Source organism: Desmodus rotundus, chromosome 6 (assembly GCF_022682495.2).
Source record: "Desmodus rotundus isolate HL8 chromosome 6, HLdesRot8A.1, whole genome shotgun sequence".
NCBI lineage: Eukaryota > Metazoa > Chordata > Mammalia > Chiroptera > Phyllostomidae > Desmodus > Desmodus rotundus.
This window is the reverse complement of record NC_071392.1, coordinates 135,468,791-135,490,040: the sequence shown is the minus strand read 5'-3', so window position 1 is coordinate 135,490,040 and position 21,250 is coordinate 135,468,791.

The window sequence follows — 21,250 nt, the reverse complement described above, 5'->3', positions numbered from 1 at the left end:
ACCCTCCATCCCAAGATCTGTCAGCCTAATGTCTATCTATGAGTCTGTCTCTACTTTGCTTGTTAGTTCAGTTTGGTCATTAGATTCTGCATATGAGTGAAATCATATGGTATTTGTCTTTCTTTGACTGGCTTATTTCAGTTAGCATAATGTTCTCCAGGTCTATTTATGCTATCTCAAAGAGTAATTTCTTCTTCTTTTTTTATGTCCAAGAAGTATGCCATTGTGCAAATATACCATAGTTGTTTTATTCAGTCATCTACTGATGGGCACTTGGACTGCTTCCAATTCTTGGCTATTGTAAATAATGCTGCAATGAACATAGGGGTACTTATAGTATTTCAAATTAGTGTTTCAGGATTCGCTGGATAAATTTCCAAAAGTGGAATTACTGGGTCTTAAGGCAGTTCCATTTTTAATTTTTTGAGATAAGTCAATTCTGCTTTTGGCTGCACTGATCTGCATTCCCACCAACAATGCAAAGTTTCCTTTCCTCCATATCCTCACCAGCACTTATTGTTTGTTGATTTGTTAATGATAGCAATTCTGACAAGTGTGAGGTGATAGCTCATTGTGGCTTTATTTTCCATTTTACAATGATTAGTGACATTGACTGCATTTCCATATTTGCAGATTAATGATACTGTATATAAGGAACACTAAAGATTCTATAAACTACTAGAACTGATAAATGAAGTCAGTAAATAGCAAGATACAAAATTGATATCCAGATTAGTTGTATTTTTATATGCCAATAATTAACTAACAGAAAGGAAAATTAAGACAATTCCATTAACAATTACTTTTAAAAGAATAAATTACCTAGGAACAAACTTAAGCAAGGATTTAAAAGGCCCGTACTCAGAAAATTATAAGACAATGAGAAAAGAAATTGAAGAAGACACAAATAACTAGAAGCCCATACCATTTTCATGGATGGAAGGAATTAACATAGTAAAAATGTGTAAACAACTAAGATCATGAAAAATGGAAGCAATCTATAGATTCAATGCAATTCTTATCAAAATACATATGGCATATTTCACAGGACTAGAACAAGTATATCCAAAATGTTTATGGAATACAAAAGGCCCTGAATAGCAATAGCAATCTTGAGAAAAAAGAATAAAGCTGTAAGAATCATGCTACTTAATATCAAATTATACTATAAGGCCATAGTAATCAAAATAGCATGATATTGGCATAAAAACAAACACATAGTTCAATGGAACAGAATAGAGAACCCAGAAATAAACCCACACCTTTGTAGTCAATTTATATTTGACAGGAGAATCAAGGGCGTACAAGGAGATAAAGATAGTTTATTCAATAAATGGTATTGGGAAAACTAGACAGATACATGGGGAAAATTAAACTTGGACCATCTTCTTACACCACTTACAAGATTAAATTCAAAATGGATTGAAGACTTAAACGTTAGGCTTGAAGCCATAAAAATCCTAGAAGAATACATAGGCCATAAAATTTCAGACATTGCTCATAGCAGTACTTTTTCTGATATATTGCCTAAGAACATTTACTATAAGGCAAAGTACCCAAGCCCCCACAGATGATTATGATCTTAGCAGCCACCCATAAAAGTTTAGAAATTCTCCTTTTTTCTTCTAAATTGTCACATAGTTTGCCTAGGGTAAAATTAGGGCATTATAAGAGAAGCAATATGCATTAGGCACAATTATAGTATATAGAGTACTTAATGAAAATCAGAAATGACTTGTGCGGAATATCCTTCTACAGAAATCTTTAGAAAAGGAAAGCCTAAGTTTCTGGGGTAATTGTCATCCTTAGTGTGGACATGCTTAGAGGTTAAAAGAGCCAAAACACTTTGTCGCTACTTTCTAGTTATTTAAAGATAAAGAAAATTACTTAACAGGGCTGTCCCTGTAAGCCAATAGATGTTATTAAGAGAACAAACCTCACAGATTTATAAAAGAAGAAAAAAGGAAATGTTTAATTAACATTTATTAATATTCTCTTTCCACTGTATTCAACATCTTTGAATTACCTATGAGCTCACCTAGCTGTGGCTTCCTTTCACTGCAATGGCATACACAGTGAAAGTAAAGGGGCTACTCAGGTCTCTCCATCTTGGGAGAGACTGCCAAAGACTGGATTATTTTTAAGTCTATTTTTGCAGTGAAAGGAAGCCACAGGCATCTGAATACTGGCTCTTCAGCCTGACACCTATTTTTTGCCAGGACATGAAGAGTACCTTCTGAAACTACACCTCTGGAATTTAGGTGAATTCAAATAGAGATTGGAGTCTTTGGGTGGCTTTTGTGTTTGTTTCCTACCAAGTTCTCCTTCATCCTGGTATTTCTTTCTTCTAAGGGACACTGTGTACTCACCACACTTACTCCCAATCATCCCCAGTCACAAATCCATGTTCATTTTTTAAAGACTAATGACTGAGGGCTTGCTTATATTTTTGTTTTTCCCCAGCTATAGTATGCCCATGCCAACAAAAATGAGTGTATTCATTTATTTTTAAAAACCTCCTATAAATCTTCAGTGCCTCTTTGACTAGAAAATATTCATACCTTGACTCCAAATTACAGCTGGGATCATAACCACTCAACAAGTACTTTTAGTTCAGATTCATTTTAGATTCAGACAAGCAGGGGAAGGAAACATGAGATATACAAAGTATCCTTTGAAGGAACTAAATCCTGAATGGAGAAATGGGTGGGAAAATCCTGCCATTTCAAACCAACCCCAATGCTTATGCCAGTTTCAGAGTTATTTAGAGTGGAGGAGCTAGCTTTGGCAATTATAGAAAGTGGCCACAGGGCAAGGACAACTGAATTGAAGAGTTTCTTGGGTAGTAAACTGGTTTAGAAAATTAAATATTATCATATTTAATATCATAATATCATAAATTAAATATTATTATGTTTTAGATGCATCTGCTTTTATCACAATTATTCAGCATTTATGAGAGAGCTACTCTGAGCACTTAGTTCCATCTCTTCCAGACAGCTATAAAGTTGATTTTACTATAGATTTGGATGCTGTGGGTAAGGGGATGACCTATATATTCAAAACTCACTTCTTGATTTCCATGAAGTGCGACCTGGCAGCTCTGGTTACAAATTATTTTGCAAATGCAAATCCCAATCCCCAAAATTTAGTGACTTTTTCTTTTCATTAATCCTTACAGTTGTTGTAATCCTGGTGTAGATATTTTTTAGAAGAAAAATGCCACTTTGCTCTAATCCTGCAGACTTTTTGAATGCAGACATTTTGCAAATTGGAAACCAGCATTTTAATTTGATGATGGTTTGAGGGATATTTACCAGCATTTATGAAGTCTACTGGGCCATGAAGTCTTTGAAAAGTGCAAACACAGAATTACTAAAAAGGCAATTCTAATTGCCAGTGGGGTTCTACTTTGCTAACATTTCAGCTAACCCAACTAAGCCTTTGCTGGGAAAGACCACCATACCCAAGTTCACACCAGAATGAGACTCAGGGATCACCTCACTGGAGGTCCAGAGGAGGGAAGCTTTCAAGTTTGTTTGATTCAAAGGTATAGTAGAATCATCAAATCCTTTCATTCATTCTGTTTCTCTTGTCTTTCTCTGTGTGGTCAGCCTTAAACAGAACTGCAAATACCTCCTAGCAATTTTCATGATTGTAAACTTCTTCTACCACATCAAGGAAAGAGAATGAAGATCTCTTCTCAGAAAAGCCAAGCAACATTTCTTTTGATACCCCCCGTGCATGTTCACTGAGGTTCATTTTGAATGCAGAGCCCACCCCTAAATTCATACTTGTGGCCAGGGGGTGAAGTTGAGCTAGTTAGCTCAGGCATGATACCCAAGATACTTACCACAGCTAGGGGCAAGCAATAGCATCCCCCAAATTCAAGGACCACATGGAAAATGTATGGATACCTAAAATATAGAGTTACCAAGAACTGACCAGAAAAAGAGGAAATGGATGTTGTGGAGCCTGCTTATCTCAAAAGGAGAGGCTTGAGTAGTCACAGAGTAGCCAGGACTACTAATAGCCCCAGGGTCCTCTCAAACCTAAGCAGGTGGCCTAGTGGCCAGTTGACTTCTGGGGCTGTTGGCAAAGTTATGACTAATTTAAAAGGAGAGCTTCCTGAAACCCTTGCCCACCCCTGGGTCAACTGTAGAACTGTCCCAGTCACCCTTTCTCTAGCTAAGACCAAAGCTGTCCCTAGGAACCAGGGGCATGTTGATGCTGGTAGGTTGTTGTTCATGGGACCTAGTTACGTGTCCCTCTCCATAGGCCAGCTCACCACATTCCAGCTCTTCAAACAGGCAGGGAGAGCCTCTGACTTCAGTAAGGGCTCAGGTCATGTTTTAATACCTCACCGGATGGAATCAGGTTCAGCTGGGATCATCTTTCTTTGATTAACACAAAGTCAGCTAGTTTTAGACCTTAATGACATCTACAAAATCCCTCCCCCTTTTCCATATTCTTTTGGCTAAAGCAAGTCACAGGTCCTATCCAAGAGGGACTCTCTAAGTCATGAATACCAGCACGTGGGAGTTATAGGGGAGACCTTAGAATTCTGCCACACTTGGGCTGCATTTTTCTCTCTTTACCCACTCCTTCCCCAAACAGTACACCTGTTAAATTTTTCACATGCACTACCAGCATCATATACCAAATTTGGAATGTGCTGCCTGTATCCATGAAAATTAGAATCTAGAGAGAAACTGCTTTCTGTCCAACTAGATCTATAAACTTTCAGTATTTGTGTTCCACCACCCTGTGGGCCCTTACAGTGGGCCAGTAGGACAATGAAATATTTCAGTGCAAATTCAGTTAGCCCATCACTACACTTAACTGGGCCAACACTGTTAGATACCAGCAGGACAGCTGTCACTCACTATTTTACCACCTCATTGACCTACAAATTTCCTACCAACAACACTCTCTCTATCTTGATTCTCGATTGCTGCTTTCTGAACCTGAGTTCCATTATAAGTATGTAAATGATTTGCAGTCAGCAGAACCAACAAGGCTTATCCCAGCCAGCCTCAGAAAAAGGCAGAGACCACCAGCTTTTCATGCTTCCAAATTTGGCAGGTGGCAGCACAATAAAGATTGCCAAACCATGTAAATTTATTTATTTACCTATCGGTGAGGTTTGTGGGGGTTACAGTACTATTCCCATGTACCAAGAAAAAAGTGGGTTTTTTTTCCTGTAATTGAAATCAACTTTGGAGTCCCTCTCACCTGCATTCCTTCTGAAGATGGAGGGAGAAGGCTAGGCAAAAGTGATAATTAAAAGTCATACAGTCTCCTCTATTTAAGCAGCCTCTGTCAGCTAATTATCGCATTTATTCAAAAACCACCTTTCCACCAGAGCAGTTTATCCCTCTCCTTCAAGACTCCAGTTTCAAGAAATCCTTACATATCCTCAGGTGATGGGGGAGGCCCCTGATCCCATACTGGAACTCCTCTAGGTCTGAATAATCCCTAGGTGAGGAAATTCTCTTGCTTGATCTAGACATTTGCTCCAGGTGCCGCCATGGAGTGATGGCCCTGCCTGGTCCTTCTGGGGGACTGGGGAGTTCCCTGTGCTAAAGTGTCTGCAGAGCATATATCTGGAGCAGGGCGGGGGATGGGCTAGTGCCACATCCAAGGAAGGCTAACTCTTACCTCCAGGGGGCTGCAGATCCTCTGAGTCCCAGGCATGTTGACCTTCAAACCCTAATTGAAATACTCACCAAACAGCCTTTGCAGGAGGAATCCCTCACCCTGGAATCCACAGCAGGCAAGATAGATCTCATGACTCTGTGCACCTGCTCCCAGGAACACCCAGCTGCCTTCCTCTCATAGAGGCAGGAGTGGAAGATAAAACATGAGGTCAGGACTCTCCACCCCAAACCCCACATCTTTTCATTCTTCTCTACAGCTGCCCTCCCATGTTGGAAAAAGGAGCATGCAGCCAGAAGTCTTTGGCATTTCAGCAAACACATTCTAGATGTTTTCATACTCCAACTTCATCCTGGGATTTGACCCTCAGGAGAAATAGCCAAATCACCACCTATTACTCCAATCCCCTGACCCTCTCAGAAACCAGGGGGCACTTCCTTCCCACTTGCTGTTTTCTGAGCAATGGTTTAACATCATGCCCTGCGATCTTCTTTTATCACAGGTTATGGTCAAGTTTTATGGTCAGAATCTGTCTGCTTTCATTCTTGACATGTAAAGAAAGATTTGTAGTTTAAAATATCTTTTTCTCTTTCTCCAGAATTTGCCTTTTAAAATTATTTCCTTGCTCTGTACTCAAGATAGAGAACTTTGAGTTTCAAAGCCAATTATTTGCCATTTTATTGTTGATTTTTGGTGCTCAAAGACAGGTCCCCAGAATGGCAGGTGGGCATTGCCTGGAAGCTTGCCAAAATTCAGAATCTCGGGCTTCCATAGACCTTCTGAATCAGAATCTGTCTTTGATAAGGCTCCCCCCAGCCTAACCAGGAGACTGGTGTGCACAATAAAGTTTAAATAGCATTGGTTTAGGAAAAAAACTCTTCGATCCTTCCCATATGGATTAAGTTTCACAATGGATGGATTGAGAGAAAATGTGATTTACAAAGGGACTAGAAAGGTACCGGTTTAATATTTTCAATAATAAGGGTTTACTCCTAGTCATTATTAATAGGTGTGCACCTTTGTGAAAACAAAAATAAGAAAAATTTTCTTTAGAGAAACCAAACCCTCCCCATGACCTGAAAAACTGTAAATGGTGTATGGGAGGACTTCTCAGAGCCTTTCAGCTTGCATCCTTTTATGTCACTGAGCACCAAGTTATGGGCCAAAACCACCATCCTTCTACAATATCATATCACCTTCACAATTTCTGATCATAAAACAGGTTAAGTTCTCTCGGGTGAAATTAACAACTCATTACGGATCACCAAGCTCCAAAGAGTCAGAGCTGGGGGCAAGCTATTCTCAATGACTTTTCCAAGCTGTTGAAAAGGAGAATGACAGTAAAAACTTTGTTTCTATGGTTTTAGAAATAATCACAAACAGAATAAAAATGTTTGCTTTGAGTCAGAACAATTGACTCTTCTATACAAACTTGTGTGGGAGGATAGGATGTGCCTCCAACATGTCAACCTCAAACATTATGATTTCCCACCCCTTATAATGATGAGGGGGAGGAAGAGGAGGAATAGGGGAAATAAATATCCAGTTTTATTGGAGGAATCATTAACCATCCTCAAAATAAATATATAATTGTTCACCTTTTTCTCCCCCTGAAACTCTCACAGCTCTACAAAGGGAGTTTCTCAGCTATCACACAGCCTGTGTTGTAAGTCAGACCACTTTCAAATTCAGTGACAATTCATTTAGCTGTTTCCACAACCTGCAATAGCCATTGTATAAAGAAATCTTATCATATTTGTATAGGTCATGATTAATACCTCTAGCAGGCTTACTGTGGGCAATCACTGGGTGCATGACAGGCATGAGGTCCACAGTGCTTAGAGAAAGGAATAATCATTATCTTTTTTGAGAGAAGAAAAAAATGAGTCTTAGTGAGGCTAAGTAACCACACCAAGATACATCATAATTAAAATGCCAAAGGTCAAAGACAAAGAGAGAATCTTAAATGCAACAAGAGAAAAGCAGTTAGTTATCTACAAGTGAGCTCCCACAAGACTGTTGGCTGATTTCTCAAAAGAAACTTTGCAGGCTAGAAGGAACTGGCAAGAAGTATTTAAAGTGATGAAAAGCAAGGACCTACAACCTAGATTATTCTATGCAGCAAAGTTATCATTTAGTATCTAAGGGAGGATAAAGTGCTTCCCAGATAAGGTCAAGTTAAAGGAGTTCATCACCACCAAGCCATTATTATGTGAAATGTTAAAGGGACTTATCTAAGAAAAAGAAGACAATCAAAATTATGAACATTAAAAGGCAATGCACTCACAACTATCAACAATTGAATACAAACAAACTAAGCAAACAAGCAGAACAGAAACAGAATCATAGATAGGCAGATCATTTGGATACTTACTAGGTGGGATGGGGGAAAGGGAGAATGGGGGGAAACATGTATGAATTCAGAAGTACAAATTGGTAGGTACGAAATAAACAGGGGGATATATAGAACAGTATAGAAAATGGAGTAGCCAAAGAACTTATATATATGACCCATTGCCTTGAGCTAAGGTGGGAGATTGTCAGAGGGAGTTGAGGGTGCTGTGTGGAGCGAGGCAAAGGGGAAACATTGGGACAACTGTAATAGCATAATCAGTAAAATATATGTTTAAAATAAAAATAAAATATGATATAGATATATGTGCTAAAATAACATTGAAGAAAAATAATACTCCAGAACAGTGCTATTGAAAAGTTAAGAAACACATACTCCTTTTCCACCACCCCGAAGTACTCCTGTCCTCTTCCCACTCCTGCTGCCAATCACAGCCTAATTTCTTCTGTTTGTCCAAGCAATGAGCAAAGCAGCTGCTGATCATGGGGGCCTCTGCTCTGACTTTCCAACTAACCACCTCCCATGGAAAAGGGAACAATTTTTCATCACTAAGAGCAAGGGTTTTTTTTCCCATTTTTAAAATTTTATCATTGTTCAAGTACAGTTGTCTGCCTTTCCCCCCACCTGTGCCCCCTACCCCAGCCATCCCCACCTCCCTCCCATTATTCCACCCCCTCCTTGATTTCTCTACGTGTCCTTTATAGTTGTTCCTGAAAATCCTTTCTACTTTCTTATGGAACAAGTGGCCACATTAGTCAGCTTAAGAGCATGAGAACTTCAAGTTATCTAAAATAAATCCAAACAAAAGACTGGGTTTGTTGTTGCTGCTGTTGTTTGCTTGTTTATCTAATTGGGTTGAAATTGGAAAATGTTCCAAGAGCAGCTCCCCCAAGGTGGTCTGAAACACACAGTGGGAGAAAGGGGCAGGCTGCCTCTGGCAGCTGAGGGTCCTTCTGTAAAGATGGATGAAGTAAGCTTCTAGTGGATTTGGGTCACACAGAGAGCATCACTGGGGTGGGAGCTGGCTTTATGGGCAGGAGAGAAAGGGAGTATAGAGACTTTTAAAAAAACAGAAGAAGGATCAGAAAGAGAAATGGTGAACAACATGTATTATTGGGAAGCGTCAAGAGGGGAGTTGCAAAAACATTTCAAAGCCAAGACTTTCTGGATGAACCGACTTCAAGAAGAGGACAGAAAAGAATGGTATGGTTTTAGCAGGTAGTAAAGGGTTTAGAAAAAAAATTGGAAGCAGGCAGAGGTTGGGGGTTATAGTCAACGTAAAAAATGATGTGCTAAATTTAGCCTTCAAAGAGAAGAACAGCCATGGATTTGAAGCCAAGGTTTAGCTCTTGGCTAAAAAGAGTCATGGGTGGGTAGAACACATTTGCTAATCCTGGAGAAGTCCTTCGCCCAGAGCTCACTTATATCATGCAAAGAGATGAGAATGATCTTTTAAAATATGTGATGTCATTTTGAGTAAGTTTAGTTGTCTTTTAAGAGGGTTGTTTTTGGTTAGAGTTGAGACAAATTGTAAAATGTAGGACTGTAAAGCATCGTTCTGTGCAAAGTGTTGAGATCTTCATCCAGTGTAATGCTGCAACACTGCACAGGATACAAAAGCAACATTGATCAGACATTCTCAATATGCCAGGTGGCTGAACCCATTTTGTCCTCACCCAGTTCATGAAGGCAGCTCCTGCTATTACCTTGTTTTACAGATGATAAATCTAAAGCTGCTTTGCAGAGAAAGCAATGAGTCCTCGGCCCCACAGTGTACCCAGACTTTCAGGCTTTTTAGATGAGAACCCAGAATAAGAAATACATTTTCCCTCCTGATGAAGATATACACGTTTATAATGGAAAAAAGTTTTTCAAAAATATACATGCCTTTACTATGTGAGATGCGCTGATTCTATCTATTCTATTCCTTTATTTTATTTTTATAATAGTTTCAATGAAGTCCATTCCAGTCACAACTTATTAATGAGCCATCAATTGAAGTTTGAAAAGTGCTCACTTCGGATTTATTGTAATCTGATGTTATCCCTCCAAAACCAGTCCTCACAGATAAACTATGAGTTCTTCAATCAAAGTCACATAACATCTGTCCTCTACTCTTCCATCTACCCATCCATATCTCTATCCATCCTCCCATCTCTCCACCTAAACATCTATTAGCATGCAGGAGTTGAACCAACTTTATGGTCTGAGGTCCTCATTGCAGAAATTGATGCTATCTCATTAATCCTTAACTCCCAAAATGGAAAAACTCAAATCATCAAATCATGCAAAGAATCATTAAATGGCAAATACACACCCTAGAAACACCCAACAGAACAATTATAGATGATTCTAGAGCTAACATCTTTGAGCATAAACCATGCCGCTTCCAAAACAAATATCTTCCTTCGGACAATCAGTCACAAAGAAAAAGAAAATGTCTAAAATAGATAAGTGAAGCAGTCACTATAGCATTCTGAGATGCCAGAATTGAAGGTCTCATACAGCATAAAGAAAGTGGATGGGGAAATGAAAACTGAAACCACACTGTCAGTCTTCACTTCCAGCTTTCTGAATTTGTTGTGAGTCTTGCTAACCATGACCACTGGCTGTTTAAAATTACACCATTTCCCTTATTTAACTTTCTTCTGCAGTCATAAATATTAATTAACCTCAACCACAGAGAAGCTGTATTTCACTTCCTGAGGACCATAAGAAATTAAGACTCACAGAAATTAAAGTACTAGTTCTTTAAGACTTCCCTGTGACATTCACTTTTTTTTATTTTTAAAGTTAGGTCAGATTTATTAAATTTTAGTGGTTTCTTTTACTTACCTAAATTGTCCTGCACTATGGGTGTTCCCAGTTTGACTCTCTTCTTGCAAATATGATCTATGCTCCTCCAGAGGACTTGTTCATTTCTTCTAAAACAAGATACAGTAAAGTGTATGTTTTGATTAACAAAGACCAGAAATACTTGCGTGCAGTTAGCTATTTAGTGGCAAAGAACATTATTTACAATGTTGTTTTATGTACTATTATTTAATGACAACACTATTAGCAATGATTGTTAAAAAATGAGAAATATATAAAGGGGAAAAAGAAAGTGTCCTCCATACCTTGCCCAGTACCAGCTTCTAGGGATTAGTTTGTGAACAGTTTTGTGTGTGACATGTAAATATTTTCTACGTGTAGACAGAATGATGGTTTATTTTTATAAAAATTAAATCAGGGGGAAGAAGCATAAAATGGAGTAAAAATAGCCTCTTCAACAAATGGTACTGGGAGATTTGGACAACTACATGCAAAAAAAAAATGAAACCTGATCACCAACCTACACCATACACAAAAATACTTAAAATAAAAGGATAAAAGACTTAAATATAAGTCATGACACCATAAAAGTCCTAGGGAAAACATAGGCAGGAAAATCTCAGACATTCCATGCAGCACTGTCTTCACTGATATGTCCCCTAAAGCAGGGGATATAAAGGAAAGAATAAACAAATGGGTCCTCATCAAATTAAAAAGCTTCTGAATGGCTAAAGGAAATAACACATGGGAAAACATATTTGCCAGTAATACCTCAGACAAGGGTTTGATCTCCAAAATATATAAAGAACTCACATGAGTCCACTCCAGGAAGACAAACAACCCAAATAAAAAATGGGCAAAAGGCTTGAACAGACACTTCTCCAAGGAGGACATACAGAGGGCCCAGAGACAAATGAAAAGATGCTCAGCATCACTAGCCATCAGAGAGATGCAAATTAAAACTACAATGAGATACCACTTCACACCAGTCATAATGGCCATCATAAACAAATATCAACAAACAAGTGTTGGAGAGGATGTGGAGAAAAGGGAACCCTAGTGCACTGTAGGTGGGAATGCAGACTCATGCAGCTACTATGAACGACAGTATGGAATTTCCTCAGAAAACTAAACATGGAACTGTCTTTTGACCCAGCAATTCCACTGTTGGGATTATATCCTAGGATCCCTGAAACACCAATCCAAAAGAACCTATGCACCACAATGTTCATAGCAGCACAATTTACAATAACTAAGTGCTGGAAGCAACCTAAGTGCACATCAGTAAATAAATGGGTCAAAAAACTATGGCACACTTTCTCAATGGAATACTATGCCACAGAAAGAAAGAAGGAGCCCCTACACATTGCAACAGCATGGATGGAACTGGAGAGCATTATGCTAAGTGAATTAAGCCAGGTGGTGAGGGACAAATACCATAAGATCTCACCTTTAACTGGAACCTAATCAAGAAATGAAAAAAGCAATAAAAATATAATGAGAAACATTGAAATTAAGAACAATCTAACAATAGCCAGAGGGAAGGGGAGAGGGGACAGTCAGGAGAAGGGTTTTCAGGAACAACTCTAAAGGACACATGGACAAAATCAAGTGAGGGGGTGAAAGCAAGGGAGGGATGTGGGTTTGGCTGGGGTGTGGGGGCAGTAGTGGGGGGTAAATGCAGAGAACTGTAATTGAACAACAATAAAATAATTAAAAAAAATAAATCAAATTACCCATATTTGCAACTATTTAACCTTTCATCATAAAATGGATATACTTTCTATATGATTTCATAGAGATTTATATAATTCTTTATAACAGCTGGCAATATTCCACAATAAGTTTGGGTTATTGTTTATTTTTTATTTTTTAATAACTATTTTCAACTACTGTTGATGTACAATATTATATTAGTTTCAGATGTACAATCTAAGGATTAGACATTTATATAATTCATGAAATAATCACTCATATAAATCTAGTACCCATCTGATACTATACATAGTTATTATAATATTATTACCTATATTCCTTATGCTGTACTTTTCATCCCCATGACTATTCTGTAACTACCAATTTTTACTTCTTAATTCCTTCAACTTTTTCACTCATCCTCCGAATCCCCCCTCCCATACAGCAACCACCAAAATGCTCTCTGTATCTATGAGTCTATTTTTGTTCTGCTTATTGGTTTTTAGATTTCACATAAAAGTGAAATCATACGGCATTTGTCTTTCTCTGTCTCACTTATTTCACTCACTGCAATACCCTCTAGGTCCATCCATATTTTTGCAGATGGGAAGACTTCACTCTTTTTTATGGCCAAGTCATATTCCATTGTATAATATTCACCATTTATTTACCCATTCATCTATTGATGAATGCTTTGGTTGCTTTCATATATTGACTCCTGTAAATAATGCTGCAACGATCATATGTATGCATATATCTCTTCAACTTAGTGTTTTGGGTTTCTTCCTATAAATGCCCAGAAGTAGGATTAATGGATCTTGCTCTGTTTCTTGCTATAGCCTTTGTTTTTCAGTCTATTTTGTCTGGTATAAGTATTGCCACCCCATCTTTTTTTTCCACTTTCATGAAATATCTTTTTCCATCTCTCTAACTTCAGTGTGTATATATGTCTTTGGATCTGAAGCAAGTCTTTTGTAGACAACATATTTAAGGGTCATGTTTTCTTATGCCTTCAGCCATCCTATGTTTTTGATTACAGCATTTAATTCATTTGCATTTAAAGTAAATGTTGATATATATATGTACTGACTGCCATTTTATTATTCATACTTTTTACCTCTTTTCTTTTTCTTCTTAAAGAAGACTCTTTCCCATTCCTTTTAATAGTGATTTGGTGGTGATAATTCCTTTAGCTTTTTATTGTCTGGGAAGCATTTTATCTGTCCTTTGATTCTAAATGATAGCTTTGCTGGACAGAGTGATCTTGGTTGTAGGTACTTGTTTTTCATCACTGACTATCACATTGCCGATCCCTTCTGGCCTGCAAAGTTTCTGTTGACAAAACAATTGACAGTCTTTATGGGAGCTCCCTTGTAGGTAACTAACTGCTTTTCTCCGGTTGCTTTAAGTTTCTCTCTTTTCTTTTTAACGTTTGGCATTTAAATTATGAATTGTCTTAGTGTGACCTCTTAGGTTCATCTTGTTTGGGACTCTTCTGTGCTTCCTGGGCTTGTATGTCTATTTTCTTCTCTAGGTTAAGGAAGTTTTCCATCATTATTTTTCAAATGTGTTTTCAATTCCTTGCTTTTTCTCTTCTTCTGACAGCCCATATGATGTGAATATTGGCACACTTGAAGTTGTTCCAGAGGCTCCTTATACTATCCTCCCTTTTTTGGATTCTCTTTTTCTTTTTGCTGTTCTTCTTTTTTGTTATTGTTGTTCAAGTACAGTTGTTTCCGTTTACCTGCCACCACTTTCCCCTGCCACACCCCTCCCACCTCCCACCCTCAATCCTACCCCACCTTTGACTTTGTCCATGGGTCCTTTATATATGTCCCTTGATTACCTTTCCCCTTCTTTCCCTCATTATTCCCCCTCTGGTTAGTGTCAGTTTGTTCTTTACTTCAATGTCTCTGGTTATATTTTACTTGCTTGTTTGTTTTGTTGATTAGGTCTCACTTAGAGGTGAGATCATACAGTATTTGTCTTTCACCACCTGGCTTATTTCACTTAGCATAATGCTCTCCATTTCCATCCATGCTGTCATGAAGGGTAGGATTTCCTTCTTTCTTTCTGCTGCGTAGTATTTCATTGTGTAAATGTACCATAGTTTTTTGACACTTTCACTTACTGATGGGTACTTAGATTGGGTATTTTCTGCTACTGTAGCTTCCAGATTGTTGATTTGATCCTCTGCTTTATCTACTCTATTTTTGATTCCCTGTAATGTATATTTCATTTCAGATATTGCAGTCTTCATTTCTGACAGGTTCTTTTTGTTTTCTATCTCCAGTTTTGTTTTTCTTTATTTTTTTTAAAAAACTTTTCTTTATTTTTAAAGAGGAGAAAGGAGGGAGTGAAAAGACCTTGATGTATAAGAGAAAAATAAAATAAAATTTCCTTCTCACATGTTGCCAAACAGAGCTTGGCCTGCAACTCAGGCAAGTGACTTGACAGGAAATCAAACTAGCTACCTTTTTGGTTTGTAGGATAATGTCCAACACATTAAGCCACACCTGTCAGGGCTCCGTTTTTATTTTTTCTTATCTCTTCATTGAAGTTCTCACTAAGTTCATCTACTCTTCCCCCATGTTCATTGGGCCATCCTTATACCCAGTGTTTTCAACTGCATCTGATAGATGTCTTGTCTCCATTTTATTTAGTTCTTTTACTGGAGTTTATCGTGTTATTTCATTTAGGACACATTTCTTTGTTTCTTCATTTTGGCTGCCTCTCTGTGTTTACTTCTATGTATCAAGTAATGCTGCCATGTCTTCCAGTCTTGGTAGAGTGATCTAGTATAGTAGGTGTCCTGTGGGGCCCAGTAGTACAGTCACCTTAGTCACCAAAGCTGCGTGCTCCAAGTGCTCCCTGATGAGAGCTTTGTGGACTCTTCTGTTGTAGTTGAACCTTAACTGCTGTCAGCATATCAGTGGGAGAGATTTACCCCCAGGCAGGTAGCCTTAGAGGACTGGCTGTGACCACAGCAGATAAGCTGCATACTGTGCTGACCGAGTGGAGCAGGACTCACTTCATCAGGGCTCTGGCACATGCCAAGTCCACCCCTGAGTATATAGCTCATGGAGGTAGTTGGGTGGTTCTCTGGCATGGTCTGAAGCTGTCCGCCAGGTGTACTGGCTCTGGGGACTCTCGGGAGGTAGAGGCCAAGATCAGCATTCACCTGCATGTCACGCTGGGCCACTCAGCATGAACTACGAAGCTACTTGTGCTGGGCTTGGAGGTGCCCAGAAGAAGCCAAGCTATGAAGTAAACCCAGGTGCTGCTAGTTTCAGGCTTGAGGTCACTTAGCAAGAAGTACAGGACAGACACACCAAGTCCACATGTTGCTTGTTTGGGCTTTATAAGCCTTTGAGAGATTTTAGGAAAGCCCAAAGCATGAGTCAAAACAGGCCATTTATATGGGAAAGCCACTGGAAGTAGCTTGGGTGGGCCCACAAGTTAGGGAATTCACACTTGCCTGTGCCTGAAGGAGGTGGGCTCAACAAAGGAACAATGTCCCCTGTCAGCATATTTGTCTGGGAGAAACTTGCCCCGCCCCCAACTCTTGCCTGGAAGTCAGACAATTCAGTTCTTCCCCCTTCATCCCTTTCACCATTCCAGCTGCTGCCCCAGAGCTGGAACTCAGAGCAAATGAGTCCAGGAAATTATGTTCACAGGCCCTTTAAAAGGAATGTCTGAGATACCAGAAGCCCTCCATCTCACTCAGCCACAGTCCTGCTGATTTTCACAGCCAGAAGTTATGGAGAATTCTCTTTGTGACATTGGAACCCTGAACTGGGAAATCTGGTGTGGGGATGGAACCCCTTGATACTCATGAACATCTTTACAGCTGAGACATTCTTCTCAATTTGCACCATGGGTGTGGGGTAGCTCTTTCCATGTCTCTGCAAGTTTCAAGGTGGCTTCTTTTGTAAATCCTTAGTTACAGGACTTCTTTTCAGCTAGATTTCAGATGGTGCTGAGTTACCATTGTATAGTTTAGTTGTGATTTTGATGTCAGGTTATTATTTATTTAACCACATGTTTCATGATTTGGGCATGTTTTGATAAACTACACACACATACACACACAATACCAGTAGCTGAAAACTTCCTGTGAGCATTTTCTTTTCCCATCTTCTGGTGTCTTCTCCATTTCACTGAAGGAATTGGGAAGGTTGAGGACATTAGGTAGAAACAAGTCAAATTTGGGTCAGAAAGCCTAGGCTAAAATTGAAGGTCTAGGACCAGAAGAAGGCCCTCAACATCTTGCACTCCCATTCCCATGACAACAAAGAGAGCAAACTCCCACATGGGAGAGGCCGGCTTGAAGCATCAAATCTGAGGTTGCTGTTAGCCCCTTTCGCAACATCTCTTTATTCTTCAAAATGCATCTGTTGGTGGGGCAGAGGTGGGGGGTGGTGCAGAGAGAATTCAAGGAATGAACTGAAAGAAAAACTTCTGTATTACTAAATTCAACATGTTAAATGGGAGAAATGGAATGAAATTAACAGGGAAGTAGAGATAAGTTTTCTCTATCCAGTTTCTATGTAACTATAAGGATTGGGAAATGAGTGTCAGGTCTGAGACACAGAACTGCCACCTGGACCAGATGTTCCTCTTCATTAGTATCTACTTAGCACTTTAGTTTGAAAACTTAGAGGAATGAATTCATGAGGTTTTACTCTTAAAAGGAAGAGCTAAACTCAGGATTTTTAAAGATATAGACCTACTATGTAGAATACTCTGGAGAATATTATGCAGCACTTATCATCTTTCATATAATATAAAACAATACATTCAATGTCAGCAGCACCTATGTCAATCCCTTAGTCTGACAAGAGGCAAATATTAGGGAGATTTAGTAGCCAGGTGTGAAAGGAACAACTGCAAAATAAGTTGGTCCTTTATACCCAGTTTCATCCAGGGATGTCAAAGCAGCTTAATGCAATTTCCTCATAGCTTTCTTATCCCATATCCACACTGCTTTAACATCAAACATAGATTAAGTACTTGCTCCAAAATTCCCATTGTATTTACATTTGTTCTTCATGTGCTTATATAAATATGGTAGAAATAAGAAAACATATGCCCACAGGAAAAAATATATATATTTACTCCCTTTTAGCAGTTCTTACCTGGAAGAAAGGAATACTTTTCAGAATGAATGCCTTAGGAGAAGGATGAGATAGTATTAGCACTAGTGATGAGTTCATATTGCAAATAGAATAAGCCTTAAGGAAACATCCTGAATTTTTAAATTCTTCTACCTTTGAGGTTCAAATTTTAATTCTTAAATGCTTCTTTTATTTATATTAGAAGATATTTGGGTGACAAAACAAGGAAAACAATGTGTTTCTCAACAAGGGGGTTAATTTGGGTGTTGTCTATGGGTTCATTTTTCATTACCTGGGTCATGTTCTTTTTCTCATGTTTTGGCAGGCAGTGCTACTTCATCACTGGGTCAAATTCTGTGTGGAAAACAAAAGAAAACATTCCCAGTTGCCATCACAAGAGGCCCAGGTCTTGCCCAGAAGGAGGACATTCAAACTCCATTCAAAAGTAAATAAATATGACTCTACTGGTCACTTTCTCTTCTTTTTGATCTTTCTACTTTACTTCTTTAAAATACATATTGGGACAAGAGTTTGGGGGATGTTTAAGAACAGGTTAGTCCTATCCCTTTTATTTTTCAGGATGAGCCCAGTGCCAGAGGTTCATAGAAAGGCAGGATAAACTGGGTTTCCTGGGGCCTCTTCCTTAAAGAGAAAAGCTAAGGGACCTTGGTGGACCTTAACTGGTACAGTGTGATTGCTAAAACTTTGCTTAGACCATTTTCCATGTTTGGAAAATGACAGCTTCCATGTTGCAAACTGATAATTGCCACAGTTCCCCTCTCCTCCCTAGTCAACCTGGTAGGTCCCTGTTTAGGAAAAATGCAGCCCAGGAAGAGATGTAGTAGGTGTTGGAGGAGGAAGCTTTGCTTTGAAGAGTTACCCCACTACTTGGGCTTCCGGCAGCAGACAGGTTCTTAGTCCTGTGGGCTGGGAAGGTGAATCCTGGCGTCTTGGCAGTGGGGAGCATTGGTGTGGCTGAGGGTGAATCAGAGGGGAGAACTGTCAGACACTGAAGACGGATTTAACACTGCTCATTTTGGCAAATCACATGCCAACAGGCAGCTTGGGACAGATTGTAAGGTGAGTGACAGAAAGTCTTTTAAGCATGGGGCTATTCCACCTTTGGTCAGAAACTGGCAGCAGCAGCATCACTAGGAAAGTTGATAGATTGCAAACTCCAAAGCACCACCCCAGAGCTGCTGAATCCAAATTTGCATTTTTAACAAGATCCCCAGGGAGTTCCTCTGCACATAAAAGATTTGAGGGGTGGTCCCAAGCCTAGTTAATTACCTCAGTCCCTCTGGGTCACTGTTGCTGTAATGTGTTACCCCTCCCTGTAAAATAAAGCTCCAGGATTTTCAGGAAACTCCAGGATCCTTCCTTTGCAATTACTTTTAGAAGTAAAAATTGACAGAGTGAATACAGACATATATATTAAAAACATTTGAACACTCCTCGTGGGCCAGGACCAGAGTTCTCACACAGATAAAACAGGGCTCCCAAGCCAGCACCCTCCATCATCAGGAGCACTTTCTTGTTGCCTTGTTCCGTCTTTCAAAGGTAAGCATAACCTAGAGATTACGAATTGTGGGGGAAATGATTGGACTACCTAGAGCTCTTGTGTGAATGCACTCTTACCATACCTACTCTACTGATATCATGCTAACTGCTTCAAAGGACTGAATAAACCCATGGTTTTCCTATCAATTCTGGGTCAACACAGGCAGAGCACTTCTTGAGTATTAATGCATCCATGACAGCAGATAAACTATTTTGAAGGGTGAAATGTAGATTCCTCTTGGAATGGGATTTGGGCACTGGGAAATTCTTGGATTATGGTTAAAAGGAAACTTGGAAACATAGGGAAAGACAGGTTTTGCTGAAACCTGTGGTAGAAAGAAGGGAGAAGGAAGAAAGAAACAATCTCTTTAAGTACATGGCTTTGCCTACCTTGTTCAAGGCTGTATTTTTTTTAATTTTTATTGTTATTCAATTACAGTTGTATGCCTTTTCTCCCCATCCCTCCACCCCACCCCAGCTGAACCCACCTCCCTCCCCCACCTCCACCCTCCCCCTTGGTTTTGTCCATGTGTCTCAAGGCTGTATTTTCACCATCTGGGATATAGTAAGTACTCATTAAAACAGTTACTGAATGGTCCAAAATATATAAACTCATCTTCATTGTCACCGCTTAATATGAGAGCACATTATATATCATTCTTTTATGTTTACACAGAGGCCCCCTCATCATCACTTTGAGATGGAAACAAGAAGCAAATAATCGCTTCATAAGCATAAGACTCAAATCCACACCTAGCTATACTCTTCCTGATCTCCACGTGTGTCAGATGCTTCTTCCTTTCATAGTTATTAAAACTTTGTTTGTTTATTCAAGTAAGTAATCAGTATGTAATGGACCCACTTCTGAATTCTCTTTCTGTGTAAGGCTAAGGTTTCCTAAGGAGTGCTGGGGGCCTCATTTTCCAGTCTTGGACTGACTCTACATGTATCCTGTTCTTAATGAAGTTTATTGCTTGCCTTTTCAGCTGGAATAACTGATCCTCCAAGAATAACATTCAAATGTATGGAACAGCTCATAGGGTCACAAATGCAGCTGCATCTAATTTAGGCATCCCTCAAAGGGCCATTTATTTGCACTCACATTGACATGTTATTATTGCACTAAAAGTTGGTGTTTATTTTTATCTCTTCCAATTATTTTAATTACCTGTTATAATAGTCCCACATACCAGAAACATGCTTAAAAACTCAAGAATGGTGGACAGAATGGTAAGTATATACCAGAAATGTTTGTCAAACCATGAACCTGCGTGGTTCAGAGCACTATCCTCCCCACAGACCCACACACATGGGAATGTAGTCAACCAACCATGAGAAAATCCATAAAAGGTTTTACAAAAATAAAATTCTTTGTCTGTTGAATGGTGGCTTCACTGGTATCCTTTCAAGTGTAAGAACTGAAGAAATATGTGTTCATGTTATTTTTCTAAGGTTCCTTTGACATTGTATCTAATATTCTAATTACATATTTCACCATAAAATAATTAAATGCAAAAATAAAATAATTATGACATAAAATTATACCACTATACTTCATAAAATATGTAGATTGAAGATACAATTCTAGCACCCAAAAACAATTAGGGCAATTAGCCCTGATTGTTGATTTTATTTTTATCATTATTATTTATTCCCCATCTTTTCCTGTGAATCTTGCCCAGGAGTGATAGATTGTATGCAGGTGCATTGTGTTTAACTTACAATGTTGTATCTTGCTTTCCTCCTACTTTTATCAGTACTTCTCAGTGTTTTTGCAGAAGACTTTGGACATGCTGAATATTTCCTGCAGTCTTTTTTCATAAATCCCTTTTGTTAAGGTAACTCTTAGCTTACCTTTTCAATTGTTCTCTCCATAAACAACTAGTGTTTTTGTCATCCAAGAACTATGAAATCCAGAAGAAAAAGAAAAAGAGTATCTGAAAGTGCTCACATACACTACTTTTAATAGTCTGATTTTTTTAAACAGAATTTCAGGAATAAGAACCCACCCACAGGAAATGAAATATTAGTTATAACCTTTGACACACACACA